The sequence below is a fragment of the Panthera leo genome, chromosome E1, assembly GCF_018350215.1.
Source record: "Panthera leo isolate Ple1 chromosome E1, P.leo_Ple1_pat1.1, whole genome shotgun sequence".
NCBI classification, from domain to species: domain Eukaryota; kingdom Metazoa; phylum Chordata; class Mammalia; order Carnivora; family Felidae; genus Panthera; species Panthera leo.
In genome coordinates this window covers 37,200,297-37,213,526 of record NC_056692.1, presented here as the reverse complement: position 1 = coordinate 37,213,526, position 13,230 = coordinate 37,200,297, and positions in this window count along the sequence as shown.

The window sequence follows — 13,230 nt, the reverse complement described above, 5'->3', positions numbered from 1 at the left end:
CCTTGGTCGCGGGAGGTCTGGCAAAACCCCAGGAACCACAACTATGGCGGGGTGGGCCATGTTTTCTTTATTTTGATGTTTATTTATTTTGAGAGAGAGTGAGAGCAAGGGAGGGGCAGAGAGAGAGAGAGGGAGGGAGAGAATTCAAACAGGCTCCATGTAGTGCTGAGCCCGCCTCGGGGCTCGAACTCACAGACCAGGAGATCATGACCTGAGCTGAAATCAGGAATCGGCCACTCAACTGGCTGAACCACCCAGGCACCCTGACATGGAGTGTATTTAAAAGAGATCCGGAGCAGTAGAGGGTGTCTTTGTGACAATGCAGCCAGCCACCCAGCCCTGAGCAGTTGTCTGGGGCTCGAATTTTCCCTCCCAGCAGGTCTGGCAGGTAGAGGTTCTGAAGCCTGGGGGCTTCAGCAGCAGCTGTTTCTTCATCAAATGATTTTTGCATGCCAGGAACCAAGCTGGGCCTCTAAGAGAAAGAACATCCGTGTTCCATGTCCTCGTGGTTCTGAGAGCAGGAGAGGGACTGGACCCCAGGCTCAGCAGCTGCCTTGAAAGCCCCACAGACTGGGAGGTCAAAGCCAGGCCATGAACCTGTGACTTCTGCCCCAGACGGGGCGGTGCCCTCTGTGTGCAGGAAAGGCCTCAGCTGTATTCACCAACTCTGGGTGCCTTTCATTTCCATGTGACCCTTTCAGGCCCAGGATTCACTTAAAAGGCTGGAACAGTTGCTCATCGAAGTCCCAAGGCTCAGCTCCAGATGCAGGATTCCTCCCCATTCAGCACCAAGGTCCAGACCCCAGTGGGGAGATGGCCCAGCTTCCCCTGCTCCTCTGTTGCAGTTAACGACTACAGCTGGCTTCTAAAAGTCCTTCCAGCCTTGATTCCATCTGCAGCCAAATCCTGAGTGCCAGGAAAGGTGAGAATAGCCATCCCTATGGGACATGGCTTCATAAGCCATAGGAAAGAAGGTTCCGGAGACTTGTGGAACATAGGCACTCAGTGCAACCTGGGTCTCCTCCATCTCGGTCAGCTCCTGTGGAAGAAGGCAGCACCCAGGTTTCTGGGTCTGGGTCCTCTTTGGATCTCTGGAAACATTTGCTAGAAGGGCATGAGTGAGTTAGGGGTGGTACAGGGACACGAGGCAAAGAGAAGTCCCAGTCATTGAGGAAAGGGGGAAAGGATGACCCGGAATGAGCTACAGGTAGGGGCATGACCTAGGTAGCCACTTCCGGTCCTTGGCATGTCTAAAGGCGCAAGGGAACCCAGGTATCCCACACCTAGACATCTTCCGGGTCACTGGGGTGAAGGGTGCATGGGGACAGAGGGTGCATATTCTGGCAGTTTGTCTCCTTGATTTTTAGGGACTTGGGAAGGGGCTGGCTCAGTTACAGGGCAGAAAGTTGCTACGGGCTGGGAGGGAAGGGGGGAAAGCTAGTGTCCCCAGCCCAGGTCCTTCAGAACTGCAGGCTTTCATTTAATGACCCCCCCCCCTCCCCGCACAGGAGAGGACGTGAGAGGTGGGGGGTGGTGCTGAAGGAGGACTGAGAAGCCCTGCCCAGAACGCTCTCCTCCCAAGTGGGATGGTGATCAGACAGGACCCTGGCTGCTCTGGCTACCTGTGGCTCTGTGGGAGTAATGCGGGGGGGCATGAGGGGCTGAGAGAGTGTGGGGGCAAGGGATCCAGATCACCAGGCTTCTGGAAAAGTGAGGAGGATGACACAACTTTCATAGGGGCAAAGTGGAGGGAAGACCCCGCCGCGTCTGGAGAAGACGCCCAAGGGACCCGCTCGCTCTCGCCAGCACAGACCCAGAGCCAGATGTGATAGGGGTCAGGAGGACTTCACAGAAACCAAGCTGCCGTGGGTCTGTCTCCAACTGCCCAGTGAAGGTCCAGCGCCCAACAACATTCTCTCCAGCTCCAGCTGCTCTGCCCTCAGTCCCTCCTTCACCCACGACCTGCCTGCCTCGTCTTTGGGGACCCTGCAGTCCTGCCCCTCCCCCACCAGGATTTCCTTAGCCAGACCTTCCAGGCCATGGAGACCCCTGTCCCTCTTCGGGGTCCCCGTGGAGGCTGTCAGGTGATCCCCTGAGGAACGAAACAGCTCCTTTCAGAAGCTGGTGGTGTGTGTGCGTGCACGCATGTGCATGTGCGGGAATGTGTGGGTGCGTGTGTGTGTGTGTGTGTGTGTGTGTGTGTCAGGGGAGAAGCTGATCGCTGACAAAGAGGAGGGGTGTGTGGGTGAGTCAGCCGTGTTAATGAGAAACGACTCACCCTGCTGATTAGGACTAATGCAGAACAGAGGGGGTGGGGGGCTCACTCAATGACATCTTTATAGGGTAGGGGTGAACAGGCCAGCTCCCGCAGTCCCGTTTCTCCCTCAGCAAGGACAGGAGCAGAGCAACCTTGGCTTCTGCAGGAAGAATTGAGGTCAGACGCAAGGATGAACACAAGGAGGGCTCTCTCATTGGGACAGGGTGGGACAGGGTGTCTGGGAGCAGAGGCCAGCTCTTGTGGGGAAAACTGAGGGATCTTCCAGCACCCTGCCCCTGTTCCTGCCCTTCCTCCAATTTCTCTGGGTGGATTCCAGAGAAATTCTTGGCTCTCGGGGCTGTGGCCCCTAGTTGCCCACGTGCCTTTAAGGTCCAGCTGTGTCTGCAGGCCCAGAGCCGTGAGGAGGTTCCAGCCTGCAGCGCCCCCTCCCAAGGCAGCCTGGAGAGGAGGCTTTGGTCTGGGGCACTGTCTATACAGATGTTAATGACCCAGGGAGGCCTGGCCAGGGGGAGGGCAAGAGGGGGCTGGGGCAGAGGGGAGGCCCCGGGCATCAGCTGGCTGCCCTGTCCCTGTGGCAGAGGCAGAAGCCCCTGAGAAGCCACAGCTTCACCCGCGCCCCCCCCGCCCGTCCATGCCAATTCTGCCAAAGGCAAGGGCACCAGGCGTGCCTCACAGATGTTCCAGTTGGCTGTGAGAGTGTGGGCATGGGGGGAGGGAGGGGAGAGGCTGGGAGTGGGGACAGGATGGGTGTTGGCCAACACCTCCTAATTTGCATTACCACTGACACCCTTCTTGACCAAGAAAATGGAGCTAGAAATAACAAGGGGGGGGGGAGGTAGTTCCCTGGGGGGCTCTTTGAGGTTCCCTTTCCTTGCCTCCATCACTCCCACAGTGCAGGGAGGGAGGCAGGAGGTCAGGCCTTTTCCAGGCCCACAGCTGGCCCCTGTTGGGGGTGGGGGTAGTGCACCCACTGTAGCTCCTTCCTCCTCAGAGTGGGCAGACACCCCATCCTGACCTCCCACTTCCTTCGGCCCAGACACCCCAGATGCCCCAGACACCCAGCCCTGCCTCAGTCCTTCTTTGGAGCATAGTCCACTCACCCTTCCCTCCTCCAGGAACCCTCTCCCTGGGGGCCCTTCTCAAAGACATCGTGAGCCGAGCTCTGCCCTCATTGTTCTCTTCAGTCTGCGTCCTGCTACCCTGTCAGATTGGGCATTTCCCAGGGCAGGCCTATCCTGGGAACTGCTCAAGGGAACATTCTGCATGACAAATAGTCCCAACAATAGCAGGGGGGCTTGTGAGTAGATTCTAGCAGTGGCCAGAGGTGGACCAGGGTCCAGTGCGAGGGCTGTTGGGTGGGAGGGAGCGGGGACCCCCAGCTCTGTGAGAGGCCCGTGGTCCACTTTTACCTGGAGGGAGTTTCCGTGCCAGACCTCTCCTTTGTGAGTTCCTTGGAGAAGAGGACCAGGACTGTGGCATCTAGACATATTTCTCGCCCACCTCAGTGAGTACTGCGTAAACGTCCCCCCCCGCCCCCCCCCCCCCCCAACACACACAAGCGCATTTGGTGCTCATTGATGTGCATTGAATTCACTTCTGTCCCAAACAGGATAGGGAATGCCGCGTGGCAGCCACAGCCTGAAGGTGGGAGACGGGCCGAGCTAGGAAAGGAGGCTCCCTCTCGGCCAGAGGGGTCCTGGACCTGGAAGAGCCAAGTGGTGAGGGTGGCGGCAGAGCAGAAGGGCCTGGCAGGGAAACCAGGTCGCGAGAGACAGCCCAGAGAGCTGTGAACACGATGTGGGAAGGAGCGAACGGTGAACTGAGAACTCCCCCCGCTTCCCCCCCTCCAGAGATGCTATTTTGGAGGGAGAGAATATATATGCAGTGCAGGGGGCAAGGCAGGGGGAGTCTGCTGGCTTCCACGAGGGTCAGCCAGACCACCTGCTGCCTCCACTCTCCTGCCAGCTGTCTCCACTGGCCCTGGAACCCGTCCCCGCCTCCAAGCACTTCCCTCCCCATCGGAAAAGTCTTCTTGCTCTCTTGAACACAAGAGAAAGAAGCAGCAGCTAGGAGATTAGCAGCTGGCCCCTTGGTACCCCTTTGAGGGTCTCCTGAGGCCTCAGACCTAGGGAGAAGCTTCTATTTCCAGTCCTTCCTTGGAAAGAAAATGTGGAGGGTACTGTGAAGCAGGGGACCAGTATAGCTCGTGGGCCTCAGCACTTCTTTCCCCCAAGCCCCTACTTAGGCATTCTGCATGGATCCCCCCCCCCCCCCACACACACACACACCGCCCAACCTCACACTTAGGGAGCGAACTTGGTGTTAAAAGAGACCAGGGCAGAAGGCGCGAGCGGACCCCTCCAGGTGCGGGAGCCAGTCTTGCCCCTTCTGGGCCAAGAAGACTGGACAGAGGTTGATGTCAAGTAGAGCCCTTGCTTGACATGAAGGGAAATTCCTGCGCCCCGGTTCAACCCCTCTGAGGGGCCTTGACTCATTTTGGGATGAAGGCTCCAATGCCCTGTGGGTTTCTGTGGTGGCTGGGGGCAGGGGGCGGACAGGGTGCACAGAGCAGGCGAGCCTGGCGAGCAGCGGAGACTTTTGTTTTCGTTTTTGGAGCCTGGCTCTTTTTCTGCCTGACAGTCCAGCCTCACCTGAAGGGGCCAGGCTGGCTGAGACGGGAGGAAGGCCCGACTTGTAGCCAGTGAGGTGCACAGTGAGGGCACAAGAGAGGGAACGTTAGGTTAGACTTTAGGAAGAACCCCGTGTGAAGACACTGAACCACGTTTCCCAGGTGAACCCAGGGATCTGGTCCCTTAGATGTTTTCCACGGTAGATGCCGCCCTCCCTCTGAGCCTGGGAGCTGGGGCTGGCATTGGGCAGTGCAGGCCAGAGGCAGGAGATGAGCCATCAGCCACTGTAGGTGGTGGGGGTCTGAAGGCTCCAGGGATGAGGGTGAGTTCAGGGGCAGAAGACATATGTCCTCAAGCCAGACTACGGGTATGGGATTTGAGTTAGAGAGCCACAGGTGAAGAAAACCTGTCTCTTCCCTCAGTCCTCCCCCACCCTGTCCTATGTCGCTTTCCTCCTTCTGACCTCAGACCAGGGAGGGACGGGAGGACGGAGAGTGGCTGTGGTGAAGGGGCACTGGCCCCATCCCCCTGCGCGCCAGAGGCCTGCAGGGGGAGGGGGTGGGGGAGCGAAACTCCCCCGGGGTAGAGGGACTGACTGGGTGGAGGTGTTCAGCAGAGGGGCAGGGGGAGGCAGAGAGCCCGTGTCGGCCCAGCCAGAGCCCCCTGCTCCAGAGGGACACCCAGCCCAGTCTTCCCGCCCGAAGGGAAGTAGGTGGATGGGGCTGATCGTGTGCCCATCGATCGTGTCCCTCCCTCTTCCTGGGACCCCGGGCCTTGTGGGTAGTGCAGGCGCTGAGCTCTCCTTCTCCCCAGACAGCAAAAGCAAACTGTGGCTGGGAGGTGACAGGGAGGATGGGGAGATGGTGTGAAGGGGATAGTTCACCCAGAAGCACGGGTGAGGGGCAGGGAAGAGGACAGTTTCCCCCTGGGGTCAAAGAGCCCCTTGCCTGCCTTGGCATCCCACTCCCTGCAGGCGGGGACTGGAAGGGGCAGAGGGCCGAGTGGGACTTGGCAGAGGGGTTCTCAGCCACCACCCACCCTGAGTCCTCAGAACTCTGGGATTTATGTGTCTCTGGTCTCGGGCACTGTCCGAATCCCCTGCAGTGAGCACGTGTGGGTCTCCTCCCCAGCAGCCAGCAGACAGCCTGTCACGCTTAGCTCCAGGTGCACAAAGGACATGACCGTCCCAGTTACACACACACACACACACACACACACACACACACCCTTCCTCACTTCCCAGGCCCCCAGCGACACCCACCCGCAGAGACGCACTTCTCCCAACACACATGGCATACACACACAGAATCTCACACAACCGGGAACACAGTGCCACACGGGTATGTCCCGGGTGCCACAGGGACACAGTCACACACTGCCTCGCATTCACATATGACCTACGTGGCCCCTGGGAATGGTGCGCGCCAGCACACGCGTGAGGTCCAACACGCACGCTCCTGGTTTCCAAGCTGACCCCATTACCCCGTGGTGTGCTGGTCTGTGTTTAACAACCGGCTCTCCAGTCCAAGCTGCCGTTGTGCCGGCCCTGAGCCCTGGGGAGAGGTGAACATAATCTGCTCTTTCAAGCTGGCTTGGGCCAGAGCCAGCACAGGCCCACCACCCTGTTATCCTTCATAGAAATCACATGATAAAGCTTAACCACAAATGGGCAGCCCCCAGGAGGCCTGCACCTGAGCTGCACTGACTCACCCTGGGGCAGATGCTTTCCCCATGGGGGTGCCTCCTTTCCCTCCCTTCTCCCACCCCCTCCACTCCTGTCCACATTCCACTTCCTGTCCCCTCACTTGTCCTCTTTCTCTGTCACCCCGGGGCTGTGGGCTGTGTTTGGCACTCAGGCACACAACTTTCACCTTTGCTCCCCCCTCTCCCTCCCGTGGCAGTGGCCACCAGATGTGGAGGGGGACAGGCCCATAGCTAATTCAGGCAGGCTTCCAGGAGGAGGACAAGGAGATGCCCTGTGTTTCCAGAAAAACACAAACCTCTCTGCCTCCTTGCGCCTGGCCTGCCCCCCTTTGACTTATTCTTCTCCCTTGTCATCAGGACAAAGGGTCTGATCGACACACCCACACCTACACCACCACCTGCCCAACTGCGGGCCTATGACGGTGGGGAGAGCCTCTCCTCCGAGAGTGTTCTGAGAGTGAGGACCTCCGCATCTAACCGTGCTCTGGGAACATTGAATCACTCCTCAGAGCTTCCGTTTCTCAATTTGAGAAGGAAAAAAAAAAAAAAAAAAAAAAGGAAGGGTCTGGACCAGGTGGTTTTAATTTCCTTCTTGGCTCTGACATTTTGGCATTCTGTATTTCTGACAGTCTTCTAAAATCCGTTCTGTGGGAAGTATCCCTTATTGCTAATCCTGATCTTTTCCCAGCTCATGAGGGAAGAGAAGAGGTGTGGTTCGGGACCGGGGGACAGTGGGTACCACAGCCGAAGGAGCTGGAGACTGGGCCTGGGTGTCTGTAGGTTTGGGTTTGGGGCCAGGCAAGCCATGTACATTTGGGGAAGCTTCCAGCAGGCTCTGCTGCCTTTGCTATAGCTCCTAAATTATTCCTGAGGAAGAGGAATATATAAGAGGAAATGGGGTGAGGAAATGGTGTGGGAGGGGGAAGGGAGGAGGAAGGGAGGGAGGGAGGGAAGAAAAAAAGGGAAGGGAAGGGAAGGGAAGGAAAGGGAAGGGAAGGGAATGGAGAAAAAAGATGAAATGAAACAAAATGAAAAGGGAAGAGGAAAAAAAAAAAAGTGTTCACCCTGGATCCAGGGAAGCAGCCAACCTAACCAGTAAAGTTGCCAGGTGGGCATGAAGGTGACAGGAGAGAGAGGTGTTCCTGGTGGTTGATGAAGGCTTCCATGTGCATCTGTGAAGTGGGGGCAGTACCAGGCCCTCCTGAGCTGGGCTGTCAGTGCCCTGGGCAGGGGCAGGGGCAGGGGTCCAGGAGGCACCCCCTCCCTGTGCCCGGGGCCTCCTGCCCCTGCAGTGCTGCTCCTCTGAAAACAACTCAAACCACAAAATTGGCTTGCGGTTGGGTGAATATCAGTCACTGCTATTCAGCTTGGCTTCCTAGGATGACTAAAGGGGTTGGAAGCCCACCTTAATAGCCCCCCAAATCTTCAGAGGAGTCAGAGGCAGAGATGGAAATGTGGTTTGTGTTGGAAACTTTTGCTGGGATCCGAGCTTCCGCATGGCAGGGCTGTAGGCACTGTGTCCCAGCATATCTGTGGGCCCTGGGGTTTGCAGGGGGGGGGGGGTCACCAAGGTAGGAGGTAACATTATTAATTCCTGGGCTGCTTCATCCAACTGCTTGGAGCAGGGAGGGGCTGAGGATGAGGACACTCAGGGCCCCTAAAAGTGTCCTCTCAATCTTCGTCTTCCAGCTCCAATTCTCAAGGGAGCCAGGAGCCAAGCTGCTGCTGAGGGCAGGACAGAGCACAGTGGTCCTCTGGGCAGGGCCTGGGTATCAGCCTGGCGGCCCAGGTGGTGCCTGGGCCTGGGACCAGAGTGCTCAGTTGGAATTTCCCCTCCCTGCCCCCACCCCCAGGTGGCCATGTGACCTGGAAACAGTCCCCTCTGCTCTCTGGGCCAAGTTCTGCTGAGGGTCTTTCAGGCAGGGTGGTAGAGATGGGAGAGGCCAGGCTGAGAAGGGAAACGCCCAGCCCCGGGCCCGCAGTCAGTGTCATGTAGACAGATAGTTCTGGAGTTGGACAGGGTCTGACCTCTCCATCCTTCCCAGAGTCAGGGAGAGAGAACCCAGGTGATCCTGGGTTCCAGGTGGAGGTAGGGCAGGTAAGAGCTGGATATTAATTTTTGTAATGTTTTTTTATTTTTGAGAGAGACAGAGAGAGAGAGAGAGAGAGAGAGAGCAAGCAGGGGAGGGGCAGAGGGGGAGGAAGACAGAAACTGAAGCAGGCTCCAGGCTCTGAGCTGTCAGCACAGAGGCTTGAACTCACAGCCGTGAGATCATGACCAGAGCCAAAGTCTGATGCTTAACCGACTGAGCCACCCAGGCGCTCCTGCCTTTGGCTATTAAAACTCTTGGCCCCCTTTCCTCCCTCCTCCTTTCTGTGCATCCACAAGGGAGGAAGTGGCATCCCTTCATCTCAATGTTATGCAAAGTGAGGTTAAAGCATCCTTTAGAAAGTTTTGCTATTTTTATTGATCTGTAACATCCCAAAGGAAGAAGTGCACTTGCCATGCAAATACAAGACAAGTATCCAGACCCCTCCCCCCAACCCCATGCCACCCTCAGCCTCACCTATGGAGGAAGGGTGAGATGGAGTATCCCAGCTGCCTGGTCCTCCCGATTCCGGATTCCGGTTCCTGGCTTAGAAAAGGAGCCAAGTAACCGGAGGCAGGCGGGTGGGTCCTACCCCTGCTCTTTTTTCTTTCTTTGGTGACTTTCTCATTAAGACTTGATTTCTTCTTCTTGAGATGAAAGGCTTGGATCCTTTCAGTGCTGACCCTTTGCACTTCTGTGATGCCAGTGAAGAAAGAGAAAGGGCAATTGTACCTGTACCCTTGACCCTTCTGCCCTCACCCCATCACCTGGGTCCTCGTAGCCCCCAGTGCCCAGCCCCGTCCCCGTCCTGGCCCTCACTCTCTTTCTGACTGGCCATTGTCTCAGTCTCTCTCTGTCTCCTGCTTTCACTCTGCCTCCCCATCTCTCTCTTTCTGTTTCAGTGCCTGCATTCCCCTCGCCTGCCCTAGGCTGGGGGTGGGCACACGTGAGTTCTAGATTGCTGACTCAGGCCATTCTAACCACACTCTCCCCAGGATTCGCTTTCCCCAAACTCCCCTGTCCTCACCTAGGGTCTGGGAACCGGGTCATCACGACCCCGGTTCTTGTCCCTTTGAGCCTTTATGCAGGTGGGAAGGTGGAGGGTCTGCACAGCCTGTCTGGGAACAGACCCCCCCCCCCCCCACTGGCTGAGGGCTGGGGGGTCCCCTGGTGGGCGGAAGACAAGTCAGTTTTCTGAAATGGGAAGTGCCTACCTCCTCACCTATTCCTGAATCCCCCAACTTCTGGGGAGGTCCAAGGGGGGGGGGGCTTCTTCTCACTTTAGGAGGGGGAGGGGATTTGTTTCCTGACCTAGGCTACCGAGGACGTGTGATTCTGGGAGGGATGCAGAGTGCATGTGGACAAGAAACATAGGAAGGACATGCACGGAAAAAATGTGTGTCACGCATAGACACGCCAGAAGCATGACATGTGTCCTCCTCCACCCCATCCTCACCCTTGGAGGTTAGCGCGGAGCCAACCCCCAGAAACAGCCATAGACGTGTGTTGAGTGTGTGAACACACACACACACACACATACACACGCGCGCAAACGCTCTGTGCTCTGGAGCACACATCCTGAGCTAGAGGAGCGGACCGGGGAGCCGGGCTGAGTGGGGGAGGGGCAGGGCAGGGAGGGCAGGCTAGCTCCACCCCCCACCCCATGCCCCATGCCCGCTGTCCGCCTCCCCGCCTCCCCATCTCCCCATAGCTGGCAAGGTCTCTGCCCCCTTGACTTTTCCCAGCTTCGAGGAAATACCTCCCTTTAGGGGAAAGCGAGATCGTGAGGGGAAGCAGGGGAAGCACTGACTCGGGCAGAGGCATGAGCCTGATTTTCCAGTCTGGGGCGGGGCGGAGGGATATGGCACTGGGGACGCCCAGGCGGTGGGTCCTGACTCAGAGCCAGAACCACAGAGCTCCTCTGCTATATTGTCGTCGGGGAACAAGAAGCCACCAGGTTTATAAGAAACTGCGATTCATCTCTGTCCCCTTCCACCCCTCTGCAAGGGACCAAGGTTAGACTCGAAGAAGAGTGTAGGCAAGGAAGAGACTCTGCCTCAGATTATCTTTTGGGAAATCTTCCCTGGGCTTGTTAAAGAAGGATGGTGGCAGGTTCAGGGCGGTTTAGCTCTTGAGAAGAGCTGGGGCCAGAGGATGGGACCCTCGATTTCCCCAAATAAGTTGTCAGAGAAAGCCCGCTCCCCACTCTCAGCCTAGAACAGGAGTTCTTTTTTTTTTTTTTTTAATTTTTTTTTTTTTTAATGTTTAGGTATTTTTGAGAGATAGAGAGACAGAGCATGAGTGGGGAGGGGCAGAGAAGAGAGGAAGACACAGAATCCGAAGCAGGCTCCAGGCTCTGAGCTGGCAGCACAGAGCCCGACACAGGGCTCGAACCCACGGACAGCGAGATCATGACCTGAGCCGAAGTCGGATGCCCAACTGACTGAGCCACCCAGGCGCCCCCCTTTTTTTTTTTTTAATGTTTTTATTTTAGAGAGAGAGGAACAGAGTGCAAGCAGGGGAGGGGCAGAGAGACAGGGAGACACAGAGTCCAAAGCAGGCTCCAGGCTCTGAGCTGTCAGCACAGAGCCGGAGGAGGGGCTCGAACCCAGGAACTGTGAGATCATGACCTGAGCCAAAGTCAGAAGCTCAACTGACTGAGCCACCCGGGCTCCCCAGAACAGGAGTTGTTAAGTCACACTCACTGTCTTCAGAGCTACTGCCGAGGCTGTGGCGGAGCTCTCTAGAACCATAGACAGTCGGGGTGACATAGGAGGAGCGGGGGCAGCTCCAGCTGGCTCTGCTGCCCCCTCTCAGCCACTGGCTCACAGGTCCCAAGGTGAGAGCAGGAGGGAGAGTGAGTGCGGGTTCTGTTAGCAGAAGGGCAGAGCTGAAGGTGTGACGAACTTCGGAGCCGGCAGAGAGCGGGAGACAGCACTGCCTGGCAGGGAGCGTGCGCAGTGGCGTCCTCCCGTCATTTCTAAGAGCTGCCCAGGTCCCCTCCCAACTCAGACAGAAACACCTAACAGCTTGGATGTCTGGCAGTGGGCCCGGTTGCCAGGGGCAGGGAGTTCAGAGAAGTGAAGCATGCCCCTGCTCCCCAATCCTGCACCTGGAAACCAGGACTCCTGGATTCTTCCTGTCTGGACCCGTTTTCCGTTTTCCTCCACTGCTGCCAGGCCCAACCCGGCCTTGGCTGGGCATCTGAGCCGGTCCCTGCCCCTTTCAGTTCCTAAGTCTTGCTTCCCACCCCTTCTGAACATAAGTGGGATGGGATTTGCTGAGGAATGGGGTTCATTTCTGCAGGGTCATCGGACAGAAAAGGACACAAGGACTGACTTCCCAAAGTACAGGGGAACGCCCACCAGGTGACTGGGGAAGCCTTAGGGTCTCGCCCTTCTCCAGAGAAAGGGAAAGGACTCTGAGCCACAAGTGGGCTGGGTAGGATACCTTGGGAGAACAGAAGGATAAGGAATCAAAACAACGGAGAGCCTGGGGGGAAATTAAGCATCGGTTTTCCTCATCTGTAAAATGGGCAGAACTACAGTATCCTCTTTGCAGAGGCGGTCGGGTCACTAGCTGGGTGACCTTGACAAGGTACTTAATTTCTCTCTACTTCAGTTTCCTTCTCTGCAGAACAAGGACAATGATCCCTGCCCAGCTGACCTCATAGCATTGTGCCGGCTAAAGAAATCAAAGGCATGAATTGCTTGGGGTGTCCCCTTGTCTCATCCTCCCTGCCCCAAGCAGCAGTGTGGAGAGTGGGATAATCAGGAAGGACTCAGGTTTTTCCACTTTCCAAACTCACTGGAAGTCCAGGGATGGGACAAGGTATAAGCTGGACTCAGCACAATGTCTTGGGTAGCGGGAGCCTGGGAACCCTGGTACACAGCTCATTCCTGGGGCCCTGAGCCTTGGGTGGTGGCCTTAGGTCAGTGTGTGTGTGTGTGTGTGTGTGTGTGTGTGTGTGAGAGAGAGAGAGAGAGAGAGAGAGAGACAGACAGACAGACAGACAGAGAGAGAGAGGGAGAGGTGAAAACAGTGGACCCAGTATCTCGATTCACAGCCTCTTGTCCAGTTACTAAGAACTTGCCTGACCATAGCCAACCCTCCCCAACCCACAGAACACGTCAGGCTCTGGTCCAGTGATTGGAAAGAAATGGAAGCAGGCATGGGAGGGGGGCAGTGATGGGCGGCCACACCAGCTTCGTGCCCCCTGTGGCTGGAGATGCGGGCCCAGGGGCTGTCTCAGGGCCCCGCACAGAGTGCCAGCTGCCCATGGCCGTAGTGGAAGAAGGTTGGCAGGACGCCTTGTGACACTTTCTGGGTAACTGAGGGGGGTGGGCAGCAGACGACAGGCTCCCGGGGAAATCTCAGACTTGCGTGTCACAGCGGATCTTTGTCTGGGGTGGTAAGTGGGGTTAAACTCAAGGTCAGACCCAGCCAAATCCATTTTCATGCCAACATGGCCTCGGGTGTCCTCCGTTGCCGTGGGAGGGACCCAGGTGTCCACTGAGCTGAGGATGGG